The 8,533-nt window shown below is 38.5% G+C and overlaps 1 pseudogene across 1 annotated transcript; it reads right to left on the reverse strand.

Moving 5' to 3' along the window:
* Positions 1 to 1,269: 1,269 nt before the first annotated feature.
* LOC310951200 (odorant receptor 131-2-like) lies at positions 1,270 to 2,022 on the reverse strand (annotated as a pseudogene). The gene has a single exon. The product of its transcript is annotated as an odorant receptor 131-2-like (transcript).
* Between the last annotated feature and the right edge of the window lie 6,511 nt (positions 2,023 to 8,533).

Below are 8,533 nucleotides of genomic sequence, written 5' to 3' on the forward strand. Positions count from 1 at the left end.
CTGTAGTCATGGTAACCCGTCTATGCTCATGCCAACCCCTACTATACAAACGGTTTTACCCCCACATCCAGCACACAATGACATAATTATAATCATGTTTTTGGAGGAATATCCTCAAAGCAATTTCCGTCAAAAGCAACTGAGAGCTTTTTATTGATTATTTAGACATTGTAGCAAATTCGGCACACAAGTTATCCCCCAAGAGGCATTGTAGTTTTATTTACATCTGCTTTTGCTAGTTTGCAAGATGCATCTGTGCAATACAACGCGCAGAAAGAGGGCATTCAGATCCAGGTTTGTATTACTCTGTTATGTTTACGCATGCGTGCCGTATTGTATTGTATTATTCATTTATTTCAGACTTGTAATCCAAAGATGAGAAAAAAAAAAACTGGACTTGGTTATTTGTCTAGGAAGACGTTTCACCTCTCATCCAAGAGGCTTCATCAGTTCATGGTTAATCTGACCAGGCTGGGACTGGACCAGGACCAGGACCAGGCTGGGACTGGTCCAACTAACTGGTGTGGAGATCCAGGTATTTAACCTCTCACAAGGCAGATGATGTCACTGGAACCCTTTGTGCTCCAGTGCCAATGACTGTCGTTAGAGTGGCAGTCATTGGTGGGAAGTAGGTCTGGACTTGGTTAGTGCTGGTCCAGTCCCAGCCTGGTCCTGGTCCAGTCGTTGGTGGAAGATGATCTGGACTTGGTTAGTACTCTATTGAGTCTGAACGACAGTCGTTGGAGTCACAGGAGGACGTTTGTGAACAGTTGTTCTTTGAGGTTGGATTGTTGAATGAAGGGATGAAAGGGCAGCATTGTAAATTGTAGATAAGTGGTGTCTCAGACCTCCTCCTCTGGTTTGCGATGGTTACTTTACTTTTGCATAGATGGCTTCTTTTACTCCTCTTTCAAACCATCTGTCCTCTCTGTCCAGGATTTGGACATTGTTGTCATCAAAGGAGTGGGCTTTCTCCTTGAGATGTAAGTGGACAGCGGAGAAGCCATTCTGAGAGGTTAAACACCATGATCTCACACCAGTTAGTTGGTCCAGTCCCACTCTGGTCCTGGTCCTGGTCCAGTCTCAGCCTGCTCAGATGCGTACATGATTTGATGAAGCCTCTTGGATGAGAGGTGAAAGGTCTTCCTAGACAAATAACCAAGTCCAGTTGCTTTTGACTGAAATTGCTTTGAGGATAACGACACCCTGGACAAATGAGAGCATCCACAGGTTTTTGGAGGAATATTAGAAACAGAAATGCCAAAGGCTTTATTCCTTAGACAGTTTCTCTTCAGTTCGTGGTTTGATGCTTGCATTCACGGTACACAGCAGATTCCTTTTCAAATGCTGTCTGAACGTCTTATCTCGAAGCCTGTACACGATTGGACTGACGAACCTTGGGAGGATCTGGACGAAGATGTAACAGAAAAAGCGTACGTGTGTCTAAAGTGAAGGGAACCAGTACAACAGAGAGTTCTTTAACATATAGCCTACGTAGGTTAGCATACACATCAGGAGCTGAAAGCTGTGGAGCAGGATTGTGTTCCTGGCCTTCTTGGCATCTCCGTCTACTGATTTTTTTGCAGCTATGAATATCTTGATGTAAGTGTAGATGAGAGTGAGCCAAACAGCAGTTTGGTAAATTATGTAGGAGACATCCCTCTTTTCGAAGTGCACAGGGTGTCGGAACAGGATGTCCTTACTGCAAAATATTCTGGAATAAAACAACTGTATAGGCTCTGTTGCCAGAATAAGAAACACATCTGGCAGTGTGGAGAGCGCACTCATCGCCCAAATCCAACCAATGGTAATGTACGTTCTCTTGATCGTACGGATAACGGTGTGACAGAGCTGCAAGCAAATGGCAATGTAGCACTCCACTGCCATGACGGCTAAATTTAACGGAGTGTTGAGGGTGGTGAAGACGGAAATGGTGTGGATGAGGCAACACAACGAAGCGTTGATTTTGTAGAAGGTGTAACTGAAGACGAACAGGGTGACTGTCGTTGTCAGCTGGATCATTCGTTCACCACGAGGTGGATGAACAGGGTGTAACGGGGGTTCGAGTAAAATATCTGAAGGAGGTAAGAAGAAAAGAAACTACTCACGCTACGTTTGAAACATTAGTGATTGTGTGCATCCGGGTCAAACTGATGACTGTAAAAAGGATATATGCGTCTGGCTCTAATTATTAACAATTTTTTTTCTCTTTATTCTTTATTAAAATATGCATTTTGGCAAATTATATCTTTTTATAGTTATACGATGAAAATAAAGTGTTAAATTGTCACTTTTTACTGAATTTGAACGTGTGTTTGAACGTAAAGTAACACTTTTGTGTGCAAATTAAAGTTGTGCTGGGTGTAGTTTATGAAGTTTATTACAGTACTGTAAAAAGAGTACCATATTTTCCACACTATAGGGCGCACCGCATTATAAGGTGCACCGCATTATAAGTCTTAACGTAACCCCAGCATCGACTGGGGTTACGTTAAGGACCGCCTCTAAATTCAGTGATGTTAAGTTCGCGTGCTAGCGCAAGTAGCATCCAGCTGCAGACCCGGAGCACAAGCCCCTCACTTCCGTCAAGCCAGGGGCTTGTGACAAGTGAGGGGCTTGTGTCAAGTGAGGGGCATGGTCAAGTGAGGGGCGTGTGACAATTGAGGGGCTTGTGACAAGTGAGGGGCTTGTGTCAAGTGAGGGACTTGTGCTCCGGGTCTGCAGCTGGATAGTATTGGCTAGCGCTGTTGCCTTCAGTCGAATAGTGATTGTACGGACACTTCTACTTGCTGCTCCCTGTTCAACAACCCACTGTTGGAGTTTGTCCTCCAACTGTAGCCGTCTCGCTCTGTTCCCTCTAAAACTCTGATTAGTCTTCTTTACTTGGCGCAGGTCGTCTTGTTGCTTCCTCCACTTCCGCACCATTGTTTGGTTCATGTTCAACTCTCTGGCTGCTGCTCTATTCCCGTGTTCTACTGTGTGACTAATGGCCTTGAGTTTAAACTCTGCGTCGTAAGCGTGTCTCTTTATAGGAGCCATTTTGGGCTCTTTACACAAACAGCCACATGGAAATGAAACGGCACGCTTCGCGCAGTCTTATATCTCAACATGCACTGCGCGTTACTTCTTCTACGGGGGAAAATAGAGTCGGCGGCTGCTCAACGTAGTTGCGAGACCTGTTGTGGCTCAATATTGGTCCATATGTAAGGCGCACCGGATTATAAGGCGCACTGAGACATTTGAAGGTTTTAAGGTGCGCCTTATAGTGCGGAAAATACGGTAAAGTAGTTACTAACTGTAGACTATTGATGCAATATCGTGTATCGTCGGAGTTTCATTTGAGTGGTAATGATCTTTATAATAAGATCGGATGAGTATAGGTGAATGGAAGAAGTAAAAAATAACAATAAGAGGCATCTAAAATAAAAATAGAAGTAAAAAAAAATAAACTATACTAGAGCAGCCAATGACAGTGCTGCAAAGTATGGAATCGGGAAACGGTGTGTACAAGAATAATAAATAAGACATTTTATAAGTAGTAATGAAGCTGTTTGTGTGTATTCATATATATATATATATATATATATATATATATATATATATATATACTGTAATAAGGTATGTATATAATATATTGTATAGTACAGCAAATGTAGCAGACAGAATAGAATAAAATATCATCTATATTACTGTAAAGCATGTGTATAATCTAATCAAATGAACTTTATTTATATGGCACTTTTAATAAGAACAGCATGAAAACCAAAATCTCCCAGCCCAACAAATACACAAATACATACACACTCACGCATATACTCAGCCTTATGCATAGACATACACCCTCGAACACCCAAACATACACACACACACCCACACACACAAACACTAGCTGTTGCTAAGGGGGACATGGTTTATACCAGGGGTCTGCAACCCGCGGCTCCGGGGCTGCATGCGGCTCTTGGGCGCCCTTTCAGTGGCTCCCTTTAGCTTTATCTCATCTCATCTTCAGCCTCTTATCCAGGGTCGGGTCGCGGGGGCAGCAGCTTTAGCAGGGGACCCCAAACTTCCCTTTCCTGGGCCTCATGAACCAGCTCCGACTAGGGGATCCCAAGGTATTCCCAGGACCAGTGTGGAGATCTAATCTCTCCACCTGGTCCCGGGTCTTCCCTGCGGCCTCCTCCCAGCTGGACGTGCCTGGAACACCTCCCTAGGGAGGCGCCCAGGGTTCATCCTTACCAGATGATCCTGAACCACCTCAACTTGCTCCTTTCAACGCAAAGGCTCCCCCTCTCTCTAAGGGAGACTCCAGCCCCCCTCCTGAGGAAACCTATTTCGGCCGCTTGTACCCGCAACCTGGTTCTTTGGGTCCTGACCCAGCTTTCATGACCACAGGTGAGGGTAGGAACCAGGACTGACCAGTAGATCTCAGATCTCAGCTCTCTTTTTGTCACAACGGTGCGGTAGAGCGACCGCAGCACCGCCCCCGCTGCTCCGTTCCCGCTGCTCCACCCAAACTCCCGCTCCATTGTCCCCTCACTCGTGAACAAGATTCCAAGGTCCTTGAACTCCTTCACTTGGGGGTCAGGACTCATTCCCTACCTGGAAGAAGGCCTCTGGGAAGATCGCCTCGGGATCCCCCAGGTAGAGCTGGTTAACGAGGCCCGGGAAAGGGAAGTTTGGGGTCCCCTGCTAAAGCTGCCCAGCACCTTTCCCTGCCGGTGGCTAATCTGGAGTTTCTCGCATAATGGTGGCTCCCCGTATGCTCGATAAGTGTTGAGAATTTAGCAAACAATATTTTCTATAACAGGTAATAATTGTATATATCATATAACTACTTATAAGCTGCGACATTAAACATGTTTTGCGGCTCCAGACAAATTGTAATTGGTGGAAGAAGGGGCGAAAGGGCTCTTTTGATAGTAAGTGTTGCAGACCCCTGGTATATACAGTAGTTTAGTGTAATAAAAAATAAAAAAATCAACGTAAAGGATTCTGACCTGTTTTTTTCTAAAAGTGTGAATCAGGATACCGTTGATGTAGTTGATGGTGACGCCGAGAGTCACCACAATCACGTTTTGGCCAAAGCCGAGGTGTAGGAGTCAAGAGAACTCACGGCACTCGACGTGTTATCGCCATAAAATGAGGAATTCATTGTGCTGATTTAAGGATCCTGCAAGAAGAACATTGAACAGTTAATTTACTGCACATTTTCCTCTTTTTTACTTGTTTCCAACAACAAAACATAATTTTAACACAGGTCTTAAGGGGAGACAGCCCATACAAAATCATAATTTAGTGGTTTTTGGGGCTACTTCCCTCCCACAACGTGTCTTCTTTAAGATCGGTGCAAAGAAATCATCCAAAATACACATTGCATATTAAACAATCCATGTCAATAACTTGCACAAACCATATTAAACAGACATTAGTCGGTTATCAACTGGGGAAGTTGCATGGTGATTAGTTTCTATTTCCTATTCACGTGCTTATCTACACCATGTTGAGTCAACTCGATTCAACAAATACTAGATAAATAGATAAAAAGCATGTTTAATTATGTGCATGATTATTATTAGGATTATAACAGCGTGTAATTTCATGCATTTCTTTTCAGATGAAAGGTTTTCCACTCCGTAAAACATGATACCCATTTAGTTCAACATAAAACATATAATATATGTTTATATATATACATTAAATATGGTGGATAAGTCATATATGTGTATGTCCATTCAGAAGGACTGCAATGCTGCACATCTCACAAATAATGTGATTTGTGCAGTTTTATAATAATATTACAAAACAATACAACTTCAAGCCAATGCGGGACTTTGGTCTCCACAGATGTAATTAAACTACCACAACCCAAAGCTGTATAACAAATAATACAACATACACAGACTGAGCAGAAGACGTTTGCAGCAGAATAATTCAGATTAACATCAAAGAATGGACTACCTCAGATGGTGCACTACGGTTTCCACTGTCACCACATGTGAAATGAGTTCGAGATTGTGTTAAAAAAAGTCACAAAACAAATAAAAAAAGACACAAAACAAATAAAAAATAGACACAAAACAACTAAAAAAAGACACAAAAAGACACATAACTAAAAAAAGACACAAACAACTAAAAAAGACACAAAAAGGCACAAAACAACTTAAAAATAAGACGCAAAACGACTAAAAAAAGAAACAAAACAACAACAAAAAAGACACAGAACTAAAAAAAGACACAAAACAACTAAAAAAGACACAAAACAACTAAATAAAGACACAAAACAACTCAGAAAGACACAAAAAGACACAAAACAATTTAAAAAGACGCAAAAAGACACAAAACAACTCAGAAAGACACAAAAAGACACAAAACAATTTAAAAAGAAGACGCATAAAGACACTAAACAACTAAAAAAAGACACAAAACAACTAAAAAAGACACAAAAAGGCACAAAACAACTAAAAAAAGACACAAAACAACTAAAAAAGACACAAAAAGGCACAAAACAACAAAAAAAGATACAAAACAACTAAAAGACACAAACCGACAAAAAAAGACACAAAACGACTAAAAAAGACACAAAAAAACAAAAAAAGACACAAAACAAATAAAAAATAGACACAAAACAACTAAAAAAAGACACAAAAAGACACATAACTAAAAAAAGACACAAACAACTAAAAAAGACACAAAAAGGCACAAAACAACTTAAAAATAAGACGCAAAACGACTAAAAAAAGAAACAAAACAACAACAAAAAAGACACAGAACTAAAAAAAGACACAAAACAACTAAAAAAAGACACAAAACAACTAAAAAAGACACAAAACAACTAAATAGACACAAAACAACTCAGAAAGACACAAAAAGACACAAAACAATTTAAAAAGACGCAAAAAGACACAAAACAACTCAGAAAGACACAAAAAGACACAAAACAATTTAAAAAGAAGACGCATAAAGACACTACACAACTAAAAAAAGACACAAAACAACTAAAAAAGACACAAAAAGGCACAAAACAACTAAAAAAAGACACAAAACAACTAAAAAAGACACAAAAAGGCACAAAACAACTAAAAAAAGATACAAAACAACTAAGAAAAGACACAAACCGACAAAAAAAGACACAAAACGACTAAAAAAGACACAAAAAAAACAAAAAAAGACACAGAACAACTAAAAAAAGACACAAAACAACTAAAAAAAAAAAACACAAAAAACTAAGAAAAGACACAAACCGACTAAAAAAAGACACAAAAGGACTAAAAAAGACACAAAACAAATAAAAAGAGACACAGAACAACTAAAAAAAGACACAAAACAACTAAAAAAGTCACAAAACAACTAAGAAAAGACACAAAACAACTAAAAAAGACACAAAACAACTAAAATAAGACACAAAACGACAAAAAAAGACACAAAACAACTAAAAAAAACAAACTAAAAAAGACACAAAACAACTAAAAAAAGAAACAAAACGACAAAAAAGACAGAAAACAACTAAAAAAAGACACAAAACTAAAAAAGACACAAAACAACTAAAAAAGGACACAAAACGACTAAAAAGACACAAAACAACTAAAAAAAGACACAAAAAACTAAAAAAAGAAACAAAACGACTAAAAAAAACCACAAAACAAATAAAAAAGACACAAAACGACTAAAAAAGAAACAAAACAACTAAAAAAGACACAAAACAACCAAAAAAAGAAACAAAACGACTAAAAAAAAAACAACTAAAAAAAACGCAAAACAACTAAAAAAAGAAACAAAAGGACTAATCAAGACACAAAACAACTAAAAAAAGACACAAAAAACTAAAAAAAGAAACAAAACGACTAAAAAAAGACATAAAACGACTAAAAAAAGACACAAAACAACTTTAAAAAAGACGCAAAAAGACACAAAACAAGTAAAAAAAGGCACAAAACAACTAAAAAAAGACACAAAACAACTAAAAAAAGACACAAAACAACTAAAAAAAGAAACAAAACGACAAAAAAACAACTAAAAAAAGACACAAAACAACTAAAAAAAGACATAAAACGTTTGCAGCAGAATAATTCCGATTAACATCGAAGGGCGGCCTACCTCAGATAGTGCACTACGGTTTCCACTGTCACCACATGTGAAATGAGTTTGAGATTGTGTTAAAAAAAGACACAAAACAACAAAAAATGACACATAACTAAAAAAAGACACAAAAAGACACCAAACAACTTAAAAAAAGACACAAAAAGACACAAAACAACTAAAAAGGACACAAAAAGACACAAAACAACTTTTAAAAAAGGCGCAAAAAAACATAAAACAACTAAAAAAAGACACAAAACAACTAAAGAAAGAAACAAAACCACACATATTAACTTGTAAATGTTCATTAATATGATCAAATTTACTGTTGCTAATATATAAGATCATTTATAACCATGTATGCACATTTTGATTATAACTCATTATGTAAAACCACATGTGAAACCCCTGACCAACTCAGTTGAACCTTTCAACTGTTCCATTTCCTTTTTCGCAG

Source organism: Echiichthys vipera, assembly GCF_963691815.1.
Source record: "Echiichthys vipera genome assembly, chromosome: 9".
Taxonomy (NCBI): Eukaryota; Metazoa; Chordata; class Actinopteri; order Perciformes; family Trachinidae; genus Echiichthys; species Echiichthys vipera.